Genomic DNA, 20,143 nt, shown 5'->3' on the forward strand with positions numbered 1-20,143 from the left:
TGTCCAATTACTTTTGACCTCCTAAAATGTGGAGTGTTTGTAAAGAAATGTGTACAATTCCTACAATTTCTATCAGATATTTTTGTTCAAACCTTCAAATTAAACGGTACAATCTGCACTTGAATTCTGTTGTAGAGATTTCATTTCAAATCCAATGTGGTGGCATGCAGAGCCCAACTCACGAAAATTGTGTCACTGTCCAAATATTTCTGGACCTAACTGTATATGTAGATTTATTCACATTAGGGTTAATGTGCTTTTCCAGCAGCAGCGGTATAGACCAGCACCAACAGGGGCATGCATAGCTACTAGTTGCTGAAGCACACAATACACTTACAGCATGAAGATACAAAGCAGCATGCAGCCATCATTTCAAGGGTACTAATCACTGATTTAAGCAGGCAATCATACGATAATAACATTACCTAGATAAGGAGGACTGCGGAGGGAATGCGCCCGATGCGCATTTCGGAGTGTACCTTCGTCAGGGGGCAATCCTGTGGATGGAATGTGGAACGGGCTGCGGGTGTTTCCTGCACTCTCCGCAAATCCTGGAATCCCCTATAGCTGTGTAGAGCCAAGGCTGAGCTCCCTGCTCCAAGCCCCGGGACTTGTAGTGCTCCAGAAGTGTATAGAAGAAAATGTCTGGACCGAGGTCCTGACTGTGCGCCCCCCCCAAGCTGTGCCCGGGGTAAACTGACCAAGTGTGATGATGCTCATTCCTTTTAGCAAGTAGTGCCCGCCCCCCAGGTGGTTGTCCTAGTGACTGGGAAAGTCCCATGGCTCATGATAGTCACTCCCCTGTCTACCCTAGGTCAATGCCAGTGGGAAAACACCTGTGTATGGTTTGAGAAACACCAGCAATTAACCTCTTCCTTACCCAGGATGAGTACTGCACCTTAAGCGAGATACAGTACCCTGTGGCGACTAAAGCCTCAGGGGCGCCACATAAACATAGACACATGACGGCTTGTTTTTTTGTGGCATAAGATGGGATTTTGAATGACTCCATTCATTTTACGACATATCGTACTGTAAAACGGGGAAACAATTCTAAATCGGGAGAAATTGTGGAAAAAAAATGCAAGACTGCCGTTTTTGGGGGGAGTTGTGTTGTGAATACATTTGAATTAGATTCCAGTTTGGGTCCCACTCTTGTTGTCAGTGCTGGTAATGTAGCTGACTTGCTGAGTGGGAACTGGACAGCTGAGTAGGATTTGCAATCAGGCCATTTGGTTTGGGCTTATATAACTATGTAGCTTCCTTTTGTTCCTTGCCGGTGCTCAATTGTGTTTCCTGTGTTCTAAGGACTTCCTGAAACCAGCCCTGTTCTCTTTGTCTACCAGAACTCCTCTCAGATAAGTTGGTCTTGTACCTTTGCTTATGGTTTTTCACTTTCTTGTGATTTTGCCTGTGTTGAGTTCCTGGTGGAATTGGATTATTCCCTGCTGGGAGTATCTGTGTACCTTGCTCCATGTTCTGTTATGTATTGTGTTTTGTCATGATGCTTGGTATAATATTCAGTCCCCTCTCTATATCAATGTTTTTCTTGGATCCCAGTAACACTAGAGTACTGATATAGCGGGGGAGAAAATCAGAAAAAAACTGAGTCATGTTCCAGTTTTTTAGATATAAAAATATACAACTTTATTAATTATATATAATTCATAAAATAGACACAGAGTATAGAAGGGGGAGATTAAGTGCAAAAAGATAGGGCAGCAGTTGCCACGGATATGACAGTTCCGGAGCACAATAGTAAAAGGTGGCACAAAGAACAGGGTATATCTAGCATGCAGATTTAGAGCACAATATATATTTCTGTAGATATAAGAGCAAACGCAAATATGCTGTGGATGTTGGAGTCAGACCCACGGGTACAAAATGAGATGATAGTAAACCGGCATAGGAGTCAAAATGCCGCACTCGTGTATACACACCACAAGACCCACGTAAGGGATAACATAAGTAAGTATAGGGTATGCCTGAGGAAAGCAACAGTGGATTTGCTGATACGCGTTGTATAATAACAGGAGCTTATATTAATATTAAAGTTAATCATCTTATAAAACTGGCAGCCCATCTAATAGCGCTCTATCAGACCGAAACACCGATCCTTGTATATGCCTACTCCCTCTAAGGGAATTCGGAAGAGCTGCTTAGAGCAAAGGACCTGCCAGGTCTAACCTGAACACCCCAGCCGGAGGACGGAGGATCGCACAGGTGCTCCAAGATCCATGGTGCCAGTGGATTCAAGGAGCCAGGAGCGATACTAAGCCCGGACTCAGCAACCACACCAGCGGTAACGTCAGTGGAGACAGTCCCTTCACCTGGAGGATTTATAACTTATAACTGGGGTTGTGCCGGGGCGCACAACCTCCTAAGGTGAGCATTTCCATAATTAAACTTCAGATTCACTCCACGGGTGCTTCTCATATGCGCTACCTTTCTTTTCTAATTACCCCTGAACTCATGTGACTCCCTTAGGCAATGCCCAAATCCCCACCTTGTGTCCACAGAACATCAGAAGGCAAGGAGGAGAGTGGAATGGAGTGAACCTCCCACCATCTAACTGTCAGAGGACAACAGAATCCTGTATCCGCTGGCAACAGCTCACATCATGCATCCCCACTTTTAGGGGTATCCCTGAGACTAGGTTAGACTAGGTATAGTATAGAGCCCTCTAGTTAACAGGTATAGAAGGCAGACGGGTGCTTGTAGTGGACCCGGGATACTACAATGCCAATTATCCATACAGGGACTTGGATGGAAACAAGATGGAAGCATGTGTCAGCTTTTGGAGTCACTTGCCTATAAAAATCGGGTCCACACCACCAAGGGTTATACCCTGTACATGTTTCTGTTTGGTAGAGACGGTCAAGAAATCAGCTAATTGAATCGGGAACAGCCAGAGAATCTAGTGAAATGATCTACGACCTAATCCATGAAAGAACACTGTTGTGGCTCCAGACCATACACCGGATAGCAGGCCAGTGGTTACAAGAGAGAACCTATGACGATTGACCTCAAATCCAGAAGTTTTCACTCCAGCCTGTGGACAAAGTACTGTTGAGAGAAAAATATCCCAGAACCAAGCTAAGTTAATGCTGGGAGGTACAACCCTACAAAGTGATCAAAAGAGTGTACCCCAATGGTCTGGTCTACAAAATAAGGGTTGAAAATAAGGAATCTGCCACAAGGAGCGTACACATGAATATGTTACAGCCATCAGGACCAGCGTCAGCACTCGGCACACCCCGTCAAATGCCGGGGCCATGGGCCGCCGGGGGGGCCCACTCGCAGATGCAGGAGTGGTGTACCGCCAATTGCAGCAGGCCAGGCTACCGCTACTCAGGGGGGCAGGGTGCCGCGCTGTCACCGGCCTCCCCCCGCCGAGGATCACACTTTCAATTGTATCGGCATCGCAGTTGCTGATACAATTGAAAGCAATGAATGATGAGATGGAGCAGCGGCGCGCTCCCTCTCTCATCACTCTTCCGCTGTGTCTGTTGGCGCTTTGACAGCTCAGCAGCGGAGCGCGATTACGTCAACACTGCACACCTGTAGTGAGTGTTGACAGGTCAATGCGACAGCAGTGGAGATGCTGAGGAGACCAAGCAGTGGGGAAATGAGGAAAAGTGAGTTTGAATTAATCACAGTGGCCAGACTACTATGAGGGTGCATTAAATGTTATGGGGGCTGTATACTACATGAAGGTGCCTAATGATATCTGGGTCTGCATTGTCCTATATTCAGGCTGTATACTACATGAAAGAGCCTAATGCTATCTTGGTCTGCATTGTGCTATATGGAGGCTGTATACTACATGGGGATTCCTAATGCTATCTGGGTGTGCATTGTGCTATATGCAGGCAGTATACTACATGAAGGTGCATAATGCTATCTGGGTCTGCATTGTGTTTTATGGGAGCAGTATACTACATGAGGGTGCCTAATGCTATCTGAGTCTGCATTGTGCTATATGGGGGCTGTATACTACATGAGCATGCATAATGCTATATGGGTCAGCATTGTGCTATATGGGGGTTGTATACTACATGACGGAGCATAATGCTATATGCGGCTGCATTGTGCTGTATGGGTGTTGTATACTACATGAGCTATACGAGGGTTCATAATGCTGTATAGGGTTGTATTATACTATATGGGGCTGCATAGTGCTATATGGGGGCTGTATACTACATGAGGGTGCATAATGCTATATGGGGCTGCATTGTGCTATATGGGGGCTGCTTAATGTTATATGGGGGTTGCATAGTGCTATATGGGGGCTGCATAGGGCTATGGGAGCTGCATAGTGCAATATGGGGGCTGCATAATACTACATAAGGGCTACATAATACTATATGGAGGACTGTGGGGGTTTCATAACACTATATGGAGGAATATGGGGGCTGCATACTACTATACCCCCAGAGTTGTATAACACCTCCACCCTGGTGCTGTATACCCCCTTAGAGCTGTATGTCCCCCCCACCCCAGAGCTGTATGTCCCCTCACCCCAGAGCTGTACACCCCCCAGTGCTGTATGTCCCCCAACTCCAGTGCCATATTCCATATAGCCCCAGAGCTGTATGTCACACCCCACCCAAGAGCCACTGTCCCCCTCTAGAGCTGTATGCCCCCCTCTGGAGCAGTATACCCCCCATTGCTGTATACCCCTTTCTTCAGTAATATGTATGCCCCCCAGTAATGTGTATTTACCCAGCCTCTCTTGTGATGTACAGTGCCTTGCGAAAGTATTCGGCCACCTTACTTTTTTTTCATTCTTTTCCCACATTTCAGGTTTAAAACAAAGATAAAACTTTAAATTTTAAATTTTATGGTGAAGAATCAACAAGTGGGACACAATTGTGAAGTTGAACAAAATTTATTGCTTATTTTAAAGTTTAAAAAAAAACAAAGACTGAAAATTGGGGCGTGCAATATTATTTGTCCCCTTTACGTTCAGTGCAGCAAACTCACTCCAGAAGTTCATTCATAGTATCATAGTATCATAGTTTTTAAGGTTGAAGGGAGACTCTAAGTCCATCTAGTTCAACCCGTAGCCTAACATGTTGATCCAGAGGAAGGCAAAAAACCCCAATGTGGCAAACAAGTTCCAATGGGGAAAAAATTTCCTTCCTGACTCCACATACGGCAATCAGACTAGTTCCCTGGATCAATACCCTGTCATAAAATCTAATATACATAACTGGTTATATTAAATTTTTCAAGAAAGGCATCCAGGCTCTGCTTAAATGTTAGTAGTGAATCCCTCATTACAACATCATGCGGCAGAGAATTCCATAGTCTCACTGCTCGTACAGTAAAGAATCCTCGTCTGTGATTATGATTAAACCTTCTTTCCTCAAGACGTAGCGGATGCCCCCGTGTTCCAGTCGCAGGCCTAGGTGTAAATAGATCTTTGGAAAGGTCTCTGTACTGTCCCCTCATATATTTATACATTGTGATTAGATCTCCCCTAAGCCTTCGTTTTTCCAGACTAAATAACCCCAAGTTTAATAACCTGTCTTCGTATTGCAGCCCCCCCATTCCTCTAATAATCTTGGTCGCTCTTCTTTGCACCCTCTCCAGTTCAGCTATGTCCTTCTTATATATCGGTGACCAGAATTGTACACAGTATTCTAAGTGCGGTCGCACTAGTGACTTGTACAGAGGTAGAACTATATTTTTTTCATGAACACTTATACCTCTTTTAATACATCCCATTATTTTATTAGCCCTGGCAGCAGCTGCCTGACACTGTCCACTAAAGTGAAGTTTACCATCCACCCATACACCCAAGTCTTTTTCTGTGTCTGTTTTACCCAGTGTTCTACAATTAAGTACATAATCATAAATGTTATTTCCTCTACCCAAGTGCATGACCTTACATTTATCTACATTAAACTTCAATTGCCACTTCTCAGCCCAATCCTCCAATTTACATAAATCTCCCTGTAATATAAAATTACCCTCCTCTGTATTGATTACCCTGCAGAGTTTAGTATCATCTGCAAATATTGAAATTCTACTCCGCATGCCCCCAAAGAGGTCATTTATAAATATGTTGAAAAGAAGCGGGCCCAATACTGACCCCTGTGGTACCCCACTATGAACTGAGACCCAGTCCGAGTACGTACCATTAATAACCACCCTTTGTTTCCTATCACTGAGCCAGTTTTTAACCCAGTTACACATATTTTCCCCTATCCCCATTATTCTCATTTTATGTACCAACCTTTTGTGTGGCACCGTATCAAAAGCTTTTGAAAAGTCCATATACACAACATCCACTGCATTTCCCTGGTCCAGGCTTGAACTTACCTCTTCATAGAAGCTGATCAAATTAGTTTGACAGGATCGATCCCTCATAAACCCATGTTGATACTCTGTCATAAGGTTATTTTTCTTGAGATACTCCAGTATAGCATCTCTCAAGAAACCCTCAAGGATTTTACCAACCGTAGAGGTTAAACTTACCGGCCTATAATTTCCCGGCTCAGTTTTTGTCCCTTTTTTGAATATTGGCACCACATTTGCTATGCGCCAGTCCTGCGGTACCGACCCTGTTATTAAGGAATCTGAGAAGATTAAAAATAATGGTCTATCTATCACAGAACTCAATTCCTGTAGTACTCTGGGGTGTATGCCATCCGGGCCCGGAGATTTGTCAACCTTAGTGATTTCGAGGCGGCGGCGTACTTCCTGCTGGGTTAAGCAGGTAATATTCAAGGGTGAATTTATGGCATCACTGGTCATGTCATCTGCCATGGCATTTTCTTGTATAAAAACCGTAGAAAAAAAGTCATTCAGCAGGTTGGCTTTACCCTCATCCCCTTCCACCATTTCACCAAGACTATTTTTAAGGGGGCCAACACTATCGCTTTTCAGTTTTTTACTGTTTATGTAGTTAAAGAATATTTTAGGATTATTTTTACTTTCTCTCGCAATGAGTCTCTCTGTCTCAAACTTAGCTAACTTAATTTGCTTTTTACATATTTTATTTAATTTTCTATAATTATATAATGCCTCATCACTACCTACCCTCTTTAATTCTTTTAAGGCTTTCTGTTTTTCTTTTATTGCTTCCCTTACAGCTCTATTTAGCCATAGGGGTTTCCTCCTATTTCTAGCATGTTTGTTCCCATAGGGTATATTTTCTGCACAAGCCCTATTCAGGATGCTCATAAAAGTCTCCCATTTGCTTTGTGTACTTTTATTACTTAGTACATCATCCCAGTTTATTGCACTAAGATCATCTCTCAACCGTTTAAAATTTGCTTTCCTGAAGTTTAGTGTCCTTGTAGCCCCTCTACTATACATCTTACTAAAGAATACATGAAAACTTATTATTTTGTGATCACTATTCCCCAAGTAACCCCCAACTTGTATATTTGATATGCGGTCTGGCCTATTGGTTAGTACAAGGTCTAGTAGTGCTCCCCCTCTTGTGGGGTCCTGTACCATTTGTGAAAGGTAATTATCTTTCATTGTTATCAAAAATCTATTTCCTTTGTTGGAACTGCAAGTTTCTGTTCCCCAATTTATATCAGGATAGTTAAAGTCCCCCATAATAATTACCTCTCCGAGACTCGCTGCTTTATCAATTTGCTTTATGAGGAGATTCTCTACCTCTTCCATAATATTCGGCGTCTTATAACACACCCCTATCAGTATTTTATTATTCACTCTCCCCCCCCTTATCTCCACCCATAGGGACTCTACATTCTCAGTACCCTCACATATGTTGTCATGCAGGATGGGTTTTAAGGATGATTTTACATATAGACACACACCTCCCCCTCGCTTATTTGTACGGTCATTCCTGAATAGGCTATAACCCTGTAAATTAACAGCCCAGTCATAGCTCTCATCCAGCCATGTCTCTGATATCCCCACTATATCATAATTTTCTTCCAACAATATTAATTCTAATTCCTCCACCTTATTTGTGAGGCTTCGGGCATTAGTGTACATGCACGTTACGTATGACTCTGTACCTATATTCCTGCTTACTGTATTGACTGTCCTAACCCTTCCCCCCGTACCACCCCCAATTTCATTACTTGTGCCCTGGTCACTATCTGCACTACATTCATTGAGGATCTCTGAATAATCCAATGTGGTCCTAACTGACTGATGATGATAAATATAATCCACCTGTGTGTAATCAAGTCTCCGCATAAATGTACCAGCTCTGTCAAAGTCTCTGTGTTCTGTTTAAAGCACATAGAGCATCATGAAAACCAAGGAACACAACAGGCAGGACTGTGATACTGTTGTGGAGACGTTTAAAGCCAGATTTGGTTACAAAAAGATTTCCAAAACTTTAAACATCCCAAGAAGCACCGTGCAAGCGATCATATTGAAATGGAAATCATACCACTGCAAATCTATTAAGACTCGACAGTCCTCCAAAACTTTCATCTCAAACAAGGAGAAGACTGATCAGAGATGTAGCCAAGAGGCCCATGATCACTCTGGATGAACTGCAGAGCTCTACAGCTGAGGTGGGAGAGTCTGTCCATAGGACAACAATCAGTCGTATACTACACAAATCTGGCCTTTATGGAAGAGTGGCAAAAAGAAAGCCATTTCTCAAAGATATCTATAAAAAGTGTCATTTAAAGTTTGCCACAAGCCACCTGGGAGACACACCAAACATACGGAAGAAGGTGCTCTGGTCAGGTGAAACCAAAATCGAACTTTTTGGGCACAATGCCAAACGATATGTTTGGCGTAAAAGCAACACAGATCATCACCCTGAACACACCATCCCCACTGTCAAACATGGTGGTGGCAGCATCATGGTTTGGGCCTGCTTTTCTTCAGCAGAGACAGGGAAAATGGTTAAAATTGATGGGAAGATGGATGGAGCCAAATACAGGACCATTCTTGAAGAAAACCTGTTGGAGTCTGCAAAAGACCTGAGACTGGGACGGAGATTTGTCTTCCAACAAGACTATGATCCAAAACATAAAGCAAAATCTACAATGGAATGGTTCACAAATAAACGTATACAGGTGTAAAGCGGGCTTTACACGCTACGATATATCATATGTCGTCGGGGTCATGTCGTTAGTGATGCACATCCGGCATCATTTGACATATCGTGGCGTGCAACAGCTACGAGCGAGTGTGAATGAGCAAAAATACTCATCTTATCGTTGCTCGCTGACACGTCGCTCATTTTCAAAATATCGAACGTCCCTCTGCGTGCTGGTTGTTCATTGTTCCCGAAGAAGCACACATTGCTTCGTGTGACACCCCAGGAACGAACTGCAGCTTACCTGTGTCCCGCTGGCAATGCGGAAGGAAGAAGGTGGGCTGGATGTTTACATCCCGCTCATCTCCGCCCCTCCGCTTCTATTGGCCGGCCGCTGTGTGACGTTGCTGTGACGCCAAACATCCCTCCCCCTTCAGGAAGTGGATGTTCGCCACACACAGCGAGGTCATTTGGAAGGTAAGTACGTGTGACATGGGGGTTAGAACATTGTGCGACACGGGCAAGAAATTGCCCGTGCCACAAAAACGATGGGGGCGGGTGCGATCGCACATGCGATTGCACGAGAAATTGCAGCATGTAAAGCAGGCTTTAGAATGGCTAAGTCAAAGTCCAGACCTGAATCCAATCAAGAATCTGTGGAAAGAGCTGAAAACTGCTGGTCACAAACGCTCTCCATCCAACCTCACTCAGCTTGAGCTGTTTGCAAAGGAAGAAAGGGCAAGAATTTCAGTCTCTCGATGTGCAAAACTGATAGAGACATATCCCAAGCGACTTGCAGCTGTAGTCGCAGCAAAAGGTGGCGCTACAAAGTATTAACCTAAAGGGGATGAATAATATTGCACGCCCCAATTTTCAGCTTTTTATTTTTTTAAAAAGTTTAAAATAAGCAATACATTTCGTTTAACTTCACAATTGTGTCCCACTTGTTGTTGATTCTTCACCATAACATTAAAATTTTTATCTTTATATTTAAAGCCTGAACTGTGGGAAGAGGTTGAAAAAAATCAAGGGGGCCGAATACTTTCACAAGGCACTGTATATACAGCAGTGTCAGTGTGCTCTCTGTGCGGCCATGTGTGTTTGTTACAGCCACCAATCATTGGGGCACAGACACATGCCCAGGAGGAGCTGGATGGAGACAAGTGGGGGAGGTGAATGAAGCTATTGCCGGCTTCTCTATATTAGAATCCCTCTAATGTGTCTGTGAGTGCATGTATGATGTGTATATCTATGTATATCAGTGTATATGACTGTGTTTCGATTTATGTCTATTTATATGTGTTTTTGTGAATTTCTCTTTAAATATGTATGTGTACATATGCCTGTATGTGTATGTATCTGTGCATGTCTATGTGTGGATGGGGCCCACTGAGACTCTTTCGCCCAGGGCCCACAAAACCCTGGAGCCGGCCCTGACAGCCATGTCGGTCTGAAGATCCCACACCAGCCTCAAAGGCGGCAAATCCTGTTCCTTCATCAGGACCTATTTTTCCAGACAGTGACTGTAGAGAAGACTGGTGGACCATTCCTGGGACTGCAGAAGGTCCCCAGTCTGCAAATGCTAAAGTTCCTGACACAACACTGTTGCCAGTTTGGAGAAAGCAGGTACCACAGGCCATACCTAAACCTTCTGCTATAGATAACAGCTCTACAGTAGCTATTCCTATTGAGGACAGTCAAGACCTCCATAGATTCAGTGCTAATTTGCATGTGATACACCTGAAGAGCTTTGCATGCATGCATCACAGCATTTAGGGAATTAGGGTATGTGCACACGTTGCTTTTTTTTCAGCGCGGAAAAAAACGCACCCTCTGGCAGAGGGGAGAATTGTAAACAATGCTTTTTTGAGAAAAAGGCATCGAAAACGCATGCGTTTTTCATGCGTTTTTCATGCTTTTTTCATGCGTTTTTCATGCGTTTTTTTAGGTGCGTTTTTTAAGACTTGTCAGTGTTAATAAAGTTGGTTGAACACAGACCTTTGGAAAAAAAAACCTGTGATGTCATTTCCTTCTCCACATTCTGTTTGGATAAATGGGAGGGCTTGGAATGGAAGGAGCACCATTTGAATTTTGGAAAAGTTGAAATAAACTTAGCGCACCATGTCACATTAGCAGAGCCCCTTGGGTACCTATACGTCAGAAAACCCCCACAAGTGACCCCATTTTGGAATCTGCACCCCTCAAGGATTTTATTCAGGAGTATATTAAGCATTTTGAATCCACAGCTACTTCCCCCAAAATGTTGCTGTAGCAACAATATTCTCACTTTTAGGCCCGTTTCACACGTCAGTGAAAAACACTGACGTTTTTCACTGGCGTGTAAAACACGCACATGTCCCTCCGTGTGCCGTGAATCACGGCACACGTGGGTTGTCTAAGTGCAATCCAGGCTCCGTTCTCCGTGGCACGTGATTGCATTCAGGAATCATCTCACCTGCACCCGCTCCCGCTCTCCATGGTGCTGATCGCTCCCGCGGTGCAGCATCCGGCTGGTGCTGACCCCCGCAGCAGCTGCTTCCGGGTCGACTGTGTCGCGCATCATGAATATGCGCGACAATAATGAGCCGGCTCAGAAGCAGCAAGCTGCAAGGGCTGCAGAGGACATCGCTGGACGCCGGGTGAGTTAAAATGATTTTTATTTTAAAAGCACGTTTTTTTCTGGCACGTGTTTCACGGACCACACCACTGCGTGGTCCGTGGGACATCAGTGATGCCAGAAAAAATGGACATGTCTCCGTGCGGCAATCACGCACACGCGGGTATGCTGCACGGAGACACGTGCGGTGAAAAATCACTGACGTGTGAGCAGACCCATTCATTATAATGGGTCTGCGTATGTCAGTGATTCTGGTACGTTTAAAAAAAAGCACAAACGTCCCAGAATCACTGACGTGTGAAACAGGCCTAAGGCTATGTGGCCATGATCCAGCGACACGGCGTCCAGTACACAGTGTCAGCCTCCTGCAGAGATGTGAGTGTTGTCCACGGGAGAACGCAGCTGGCCATGCCCACGATTTGGGTTCAGGCTGCTGTGGAGCTCTATGCTACCTGCAGAGAACACTCTCGTCTCCGCAGCATAAATTGACATGCTGAGGCTCGGGAAGCTGCGCCACCGGTCGGTTTATGCTGCGGAGAAAAGAAGCACAGTGGGCATGAGATTTCTAAAAATCCTTCCACTGTGCTTCTACTGCACAACGCAGCGTCATGGACGCAGGGAAAACAATCTGCGCCCAAAACGCTGCAAACCCCGATTGTGGGCGCATAGCCTAAAAAGCGTCAATGGAGGTCAAATATATTTACAACGTCCCACCCCCCCCCTGCATATTCTAAGCTGGCACCTTTAGTACCTTTCATGTGGCACTAAAGGGTGCCTAGCCTAGTTTTTATCACAAAAACAAAAAAAAAAAATGGCGTGGGGTCCCCCCTATTTTTGATAGCCAGTCAGGGTAAAGCAGACAGCTGTAGCCTGCAAACCACAGCTGGCAGCTTCATCTTGTCTGGTGATCAATTTGGAGGGCTCCCCAGGTTTTTTTTTTTATTTATAAATAAAAATAATAAAAAAAAAATAACATGGGATCCCCCCAAATTAGATCACCAGCCAAGGTGAAGCTGACAGCTGAGGTCTGGTATTCTCAGGGTGGGAAGAGTCATGTTTATTGGACTCTTCCCAGCCTAAAAATAGCAGGCCACAGCCGCCCCAGAAGTGGCGCATCCATTAGATGCGCCAATCCTGGCGCTTCGCCCCAACTCATCCCGCGCCCTGGTGCGTTGGCAAACAGGGTAATAAATGGGGTTGATACCAGATGTGTAATGTCACCTGGCATCAAGCCCAGCAATTAGTGATGTCACGGCGTCTATCAGACACCCGACATAACTAATTGACAGTAAACAAAAGCAAAAAAAGACAACAAAAATTTTTTTATTAGAAAAAACACTCCCCAAATCATTCCCTTGTTCTCCAATTTAATAAAAAAAATGGGTCCGCAGAAATCCATTTGGATGTCCCACGTCGGCTCTGGACCTTCTAGAATATGGGGGCACGTTCAGGGAACGTATCCCCCATTTTCTAGGAGGGCAGACCCTCCATTTGAGGAGAGTGGGTGCCAAAAATCTGCACCCACTCTCCCCGGGTCACAGCTGCAGAGTGCCGAGCAGCCAGCACAGCTCACACTGAACACAGTGCTGGCTGTCAGCTGCTCGGCACATGTGACCGGCCGGCATCTGCTGTGAAGGAGGAGGGAGCCGCGGGGGATCAGCGCTGCGACCGGACAGGTATGTATGACACCGGGGGGAATTGGGGTGAACGGGCAGGGCCTGGGTGCATTTTTCTGTCGCATGTCTCAAGGCACATGCGACAGATAACATAGGAGCAGGGCGGCCGGTGCACTACTGTGCGCGCGGCCATGTTGGATTTTCGGGAGGGGGGTCGGGGCGGGCACTTTGGCGACACCGGGGGCTTTGCCAGGAAGTGAGGTCAACAGGAAACCTCTTGACCTCACTTCCAGGTAAATGCCTGCGTTCTGGCGTGCCGACAAAGGCCGCGGACCGCAACAAAAAAGCAGGTCCATGCGGTGTAGCTGCGTTCTGACCCCACATCATTGATTTCAATGGGGGAGAGAACGCAGCCACACCGCACAAAAGAAGTGACATGCTGCTTTTCTTTCCGCACCGATTTTTGGCATCCAAAACGCTGCGGAAAGAAACGCAGCGTGTGCACTGATTTTTCAGCTTTCCCATACACTTTGCTGGGAAAGCTGAACGCATGCAATTTGCCACTGAAACGCTGCGGTTCAAAACGCAGCGTTTCCGCGGTAAAAAACGCAACGTGTGCACACAGCCTTAAACTGCTGGAAGCGGTGCAGGAACCACTCAGGGCAATGAAAACCAGTTCCCGGCAATAACCTCAGTCAGAGACCCGGCCGCATTCACAGGGGTAATGCGTCTGAACCTCCACAATCGCCATGACTTAAAAAAAACACAAAACGAAGCAGGAAAAAACGCAAATGTAAAAACGTGCAAACAATAAAAAACACACGTGTTTTCTGTTGTGTTTTTCCTGCCAAAACATGCTTTTTATGTGCAGAAAAGAAGCACATAAAAAATCAACATGGGCACATATAGCCCTTAAGTGATTTCTTGATTGAGAAGATGTGTGGCAGTAATCAGGCCTGGGTGTGGCTAGGGAAACTGAACTCAGCTTCCCTAAGATGTGATAAACCACAGTTCATTTACGTTTAAGGCTATGTGCCCACGAGAGCTTTTTGCTGCGGAGTTTGCCGGGGAAAACCTGCGGATTTTTCTGCATTTTCCAGATAAATCCGCAGGTTCTAGCATGTACAGGCACTCCCCATGTTACCCTATGGGACATGGGGAGTGTCTGTGTCCACGCTGCGGAAAGTGCGGCCGCGGAATCTCCTGCGGAGATCCCTCAGCCGCACCTAACTGCATGTCAATTATTCATGCGGATTTACTTGCGGAGATCCCGGCCCTCCGCTATGGAGATAGAGGCCGGGACGTCCGCAGGTAAATCGCGTGAAACTCCGCATGAAATCACAATAAGTCTTTCCTGTTTTAACTCAATTAGGAACCAAAATTATTTATATTTCCTAAATGTCAGAATAATGAGAGAGTGAGAGAGAGAGAGGCATTTTTATTACCGTATTTTTCGGACTATAAGACGCACCGGACCATAAGACGCACCCTGGTTTTAGAGCAGGAAAATAGGAAAATAATTTTTTTAAGCAAAAAATGTGGTCATGACACACTGATATTGGATGAGGATCTACTGCTGACATTGTATGGGGGTAATTAAGAAAAAAAAAAGCATGCAGTTCCCCAATTTTGATAACCAGCCAAGATAAAGTCTCACAGCTGGGAGCTGGTATTCTCAGGCTGGGGAGACTCACATTATTGGGAGCCCCCAAGCCTACAAATATCGGCCAGCAGCCGCCCAGACTTGCCGCATCCATCCAGCTCATCCGGATTGCCTTGATGCGGTGGCAATCGGGGTAATAAGGAGTTAATGGCTGCAGTCCATAGCTGCCACTAAGTCCTAGCTTAGTAATGACAGGCGTTTATGAGACACCCCCTTATCACTAAACTGTGGTGAAAGTAAATAAACACAAACACATAAAAATCCTTTATTTGAAATAAAAGACAAAAAAACCCACCCTCTTTCACCACTTTATTAACCACTAAAACACCCAGGTCCGACTTAATCCACACGATGTCCCACGATGCATCCAGTTCTGCTACAACTCACAATCACAGAGCGCAGCCAAAGAACACGACCGCTCTCTGTGAGGGTCAAGCCGCAAGTGAAGTGAGCCGCCGGGATCAGTGGTGACTCCAGCTGTCACCGCACATCACCTGACTGAAGTCACCGCGGATCTCGCAGTCACTTTAGCCGCAGCCAGATTTGCGGTAACAGCTGGAGGACTACCGCTGTATATTCACCTCTCTTCGCATCACTCGCTTCCTGTCTGTGTGCCAGCTGACCTGTGTGGAGCCATGTGTACAGCGATGTCATCGCTGTGCTTACCGCTCTCTACACAGATCAGCTGGCACACAGACAGGAGGACACCGCGATGCTACAGGGGAACGGTGAGTATACCATGCTTATTCACTGCCCCTCATGCTGATGATGGTGCATGGGGGGCAGTGAATACAGAAGCACATGATCCCTCCAGGCTGTAGTTGCCTGGGGTGATCATGCGGGCCGGCTCTTTAGTATGCGCGCATCCACCGCCCATCATCGCGCCCACCTATCAGCGCCGGCTTCAGGGCTGAGAGATGGGCAGAATGATGGGCGTGCATATCAAATGAGTGGGCCCACGTAGTCAGGGTAGCGCTGTTACAGCCTGCTCCTGCCCCTGATGACTCGCTCCACCAGCACCGCTCTCACCTTCACCCGCTCCACCACCACCGCACCACAGTCATCGGACTATACGACGCACACCCCACTTACCTCCAAAATTTGGGGGGAAAAAGTGCATCTTATAGTCCGAAAAATACGGTACTTTCTGAAAAGTCAAAAGTTTACATATATTTCATTAGTATTTGGTACCATTGCCCTGAAACTATATGACTTGAGTTAACGTTTTGGATATCCTTCCACAAGTTTCTCACAATACTTGTTAAGAATTTGGGTCCATTCCTCCTGACAGAGCTGAACTCAAAGATTTCAGACTTTTTCTATGTACACAAAAGGCTTTTTTTCTCTCAAATATTGGTCACAAATTTGTCTAAATCTTTGTTAGTGAGCACTGAGCACGTCTGTTTTGCCAAGATAATCCATCCACCTCACAGGTGTGGCATATCAAGATGCTGATTAGACAGCATGATTATTGCACAGGTGTGTCTTAGGCTATCCACAGTAAAAGGCCACTGAACAAATGTGCAGTTTTACAGTATTGGAGGGGTCCGATGGGTGGTCAGAAAACCAGTCAGTATCTGGTGTGACCACTATTTTCCTCATGCAGTGCAACACATCTCCTTCACATAGAGTTGATCGGGTTGTTGACTTTGGCCTGTGGATTGTTGGTCCACTCTTCTTCAGTGGCTGTGCTGGATATTGGCAGGAATTTGAACACGCTGATGTATATGCTGATCCAGAGCATCCCAAACATGTTCAATGGGTGACTTGTCTGGTAAGTATGCTGGCCATACAAGAACTTGGGTGATTTCATCTTTCAGTAATTGCATACAGATCCTTGCAACATGGGGCCATGCATTATCATGCAGCAACATGAGGGGATGTCATGGATGAATGGCACAACAATGGCCTCAGGATCTTGTCATGGTATCTTTGTGCATTTAAAATGGCATCAACAAAATGCACCTGTGTTCATTCTTCTTAACATACACCTAAAACCACCGCCACCATGGACCACTCGATTCACAACCCTGACGTCAACAAACCACTTATCTGCGATCTGCTCTTTACAATGAAAATTGGGATTCATCCATAAAGAGAATACCACTCCAATATTCCAGATGCCATCTAATGTGAGCATTTTCCCACTCAAGTGAGTTAGGACGACAGTCTGTAGTCAGGTAGATACCCCAATAAGGGTGAGGAGCATGCAAGTGAGCTTCCCTTAGGCGGTTTCGGACAGTTTGTGCAGACATTCTTTGGTTATGCAAACTGTTACAGGAGCTGTCTGGGACACTGGTCTCAGATAATCTTGAAGGTGAAGAAGATGCTGAATATTGAGGTCCTGGGCTGGAATGGCTACACATGCTCTGTAGGTGTGAGACCGGTTAGATGTGCTGCCAAATTCTCTGAAATGCCATTTAAGACAGCTTATGGTAGACAAATGATCAATTCCTCGGCAACAACTCTGGTGAACATTTCTGCGGTCAGCATGCCAATTGCACGCTCCCTCACAACTTGTGACATCTGTGGCATTGTGTTGTGTGGTGATGCCACACATTTTAAAGTGGCCAGCCTAAGGCACACCTGTGCAATAATCATGCTGTCTAATCAGGATCGATCTTAATATGCTACATCTGTGAGGTGGATGAATTATCTTGGCAAAGGCAAAGAGCTCCTACAGATTTAGAGAAATTTGTGAACAATATTTGAGAGTAAAAAAGGCCTTTTGTGTACACAAAGTCTGAGATCTTTGAGTCCAGCTCATGAAAAATGAGACCAAAAACATGTGATGTGTTCATAATTTTGTTCAGTGTGTGTGTGTGTGTGTGTGTGTGTGTGTGTGTGTGTGGTATATATATATATATATATATATATATATATATATATATATATATATATATATATACTGTATATGTATACAGTGCCTACAAGTAGTATTCAACCCCCTGCAGATTTAGCAGGTTTACACATTCAGAATTAACTTGGCATTGTGACATTTGGACTGTAGATCAGCCTGGAAGTGTGAGATGCACTGCAGCAAAAAAGAATGCCATTCATGAGCAGTGCTGGCTCACCTCTTCTTTGAGCAAAAAAGAATGTTATTTCTTTTTTTTTTTTTTTTTTTTTTAAATTGTGAAAAGTTTATTCAGAGAGTCATTTATTATTCAACCCCTCAAACCACAAGAATTCTGTTTGGTTCCCCTAAAGTATTAAGAAGTATTTCAGGCACAAAGAACAATGAGCTTCACATGTTTGGATTAATTATCTCTTTTTCCAGCCTTTTCTGACTAATTAAGACCCTCCCCAAACTTGTGAACAGCACTCATACTTGGTCAACCTGGGAAAAGACAAAGGAGCATTCCAAGGCCATCAGAGACAAGATCGTGGAGGGTCACAAGGCTGGCAAGGGGTACAAAACCCTTTCCAAGGAGTTGGGCCTACCTGTCTCCACTGTTGGGAGCATCATCCGGAAGTGGAAGGCTTATGGAACTACTGTTAGCCTTCCACGGCTTGGACAGCCTTTGAAAGTTTCCACCCGTGCTGAGGCCAGGCTTGTCCGAAGAGTCAAAACTAACCCAAGGACAACAAGGAAGGAGCTCCGGGAAGATCTCATGGCAGTGGGGACATTGGTTTCAGTCAATACCATAAGTAACGTACTCCACCACAGTGGTCTCCATTCCAGACGAGCCCGTAAGGTACCTTTACTTTCAAAGCATCATGTCAAGGCTCGTCTACAGTTTGCTCATGATCACTTGGAGGACTCTGAGACAGACTGGTTGAAGGTTCTCTGGTCTGATGAGACCAAGATCGAGAACTTTGGTTTCAACCACACACGTGACGTTTGGAGACTGAATGGCACTGCATACGACCCCAAGAATACCATCCCTACAGTCAAGCATGGTGGTGGCAGCATCATGCTGTGGGGCTGTTTCTCAGCCAAGGGGCCTGGCCATCTGGTCCGCATCCATGGGAAGATGGATAGCACGGCCTACCTGGAGATTTTGGCCAAGAACCTCCAATCCTCCATCAAGGATCTTAAGATGGGTCGTCATTTCATCTTCCAACAAGACAACGACCCAAAGCACACAGCCAAGAAAACCAAGGCCTGGTTCAAGAGGGAAAAAATCAAGGTGTTGCAGTGGCCTAGTCAGTCTCCTGACCTTAACCCAATTGAAAACTTGTGGAAGGAGCTCAAGATTAAAGTCCACATGAGACACCCAAAGAACCTAGATAACTTGGAGAAGATCTGCATGGAGGAGTGGGCTAAGATTACTCCAGAGACCTGTGCCGACCTGATCAGGTCTTAAAAAAGACGATTATTAGCTGTAAGTGCAAACAAGGGTTATTCCACAAAATATTAAACCTAGGGGTTGAATAATAATTGACCCACACTTTTATGTTGAAAATTTATTAAAATTTAACTGAGCAACATAACTTGTTGGTTTGTAAGATTTATGTATCTGTTCAGAAATCCTGCTCTTGTTTGAAGTTTACAGGCTCTAACTTATTTGCATCTTATCAAACCTGCTAAATCTGCAGGGGGTTGAATACTACTTGTAGGCACTGTATATATATATAGATTTATATATAGATGTACATATATATATATATATATATATAGATTTTTTTTATTTTTCACTATACATATTATATAGAATTTTTTAGTATGTGAGAATTTGTATTGTTTACCTGACATAGCATTCACTGTGCTTTCTGTTTCTTGACATTACTCCCCCTTTGTTGCTAAGAATGCCATTAAGGCAATTTAGTAAAGTACATTTGAGGAATAAACATGATGCCCTGCCAGGAACCCCAGGCACATTAAATAAAAGATCAGCCAAAATGTTTCTGTAACTGTATTTTTTTTCTCCACCTCCCTGAGCAGTCACGACAAGAAGCCTGTACAAATGGTGAAGGCTAAATCTAGCTCTACAAGTTTATAAAACATATCAGGACGTTAAGGTGATATACCGTACCTGCTTATTTGGTTATTTAATACTGTTCTCATCTTACAATGAACATGTTACAAAAGAAAACGATTTAAAATTGTATATAATTATGTTTTGTAAGATAGCTACGGGTCATCGAGGAGAGATACTGTATGTATCATCGAGGTTGGTAGCCTTAGCAATGTACAGTGGCATGCAAAAGTTTGGGCACCCTGGTCAAAATGACTGCTTTTGTGAACAGTTAAGCTATATGAAGATGAAATTATCTCTAAAAGGCATAATGTTAAAGAAAACAAATTTTCT

This window comes from Anomaloglossus baeobatrachus, chromosome 4 (genome assembly GCF_048569485.1).
Source record: "Anomaloglossus baeobatrachus isolate aAnoBae1 chromosome 4, aAnoBae1.hap1, whole genome shotgun sequence".
NCBI lineage: Eukaryota > Metazoa > Chordata > Amphibia > Anura > Aromobatidae > Anomaloglossus > Anomaloglossus baeobatrachus.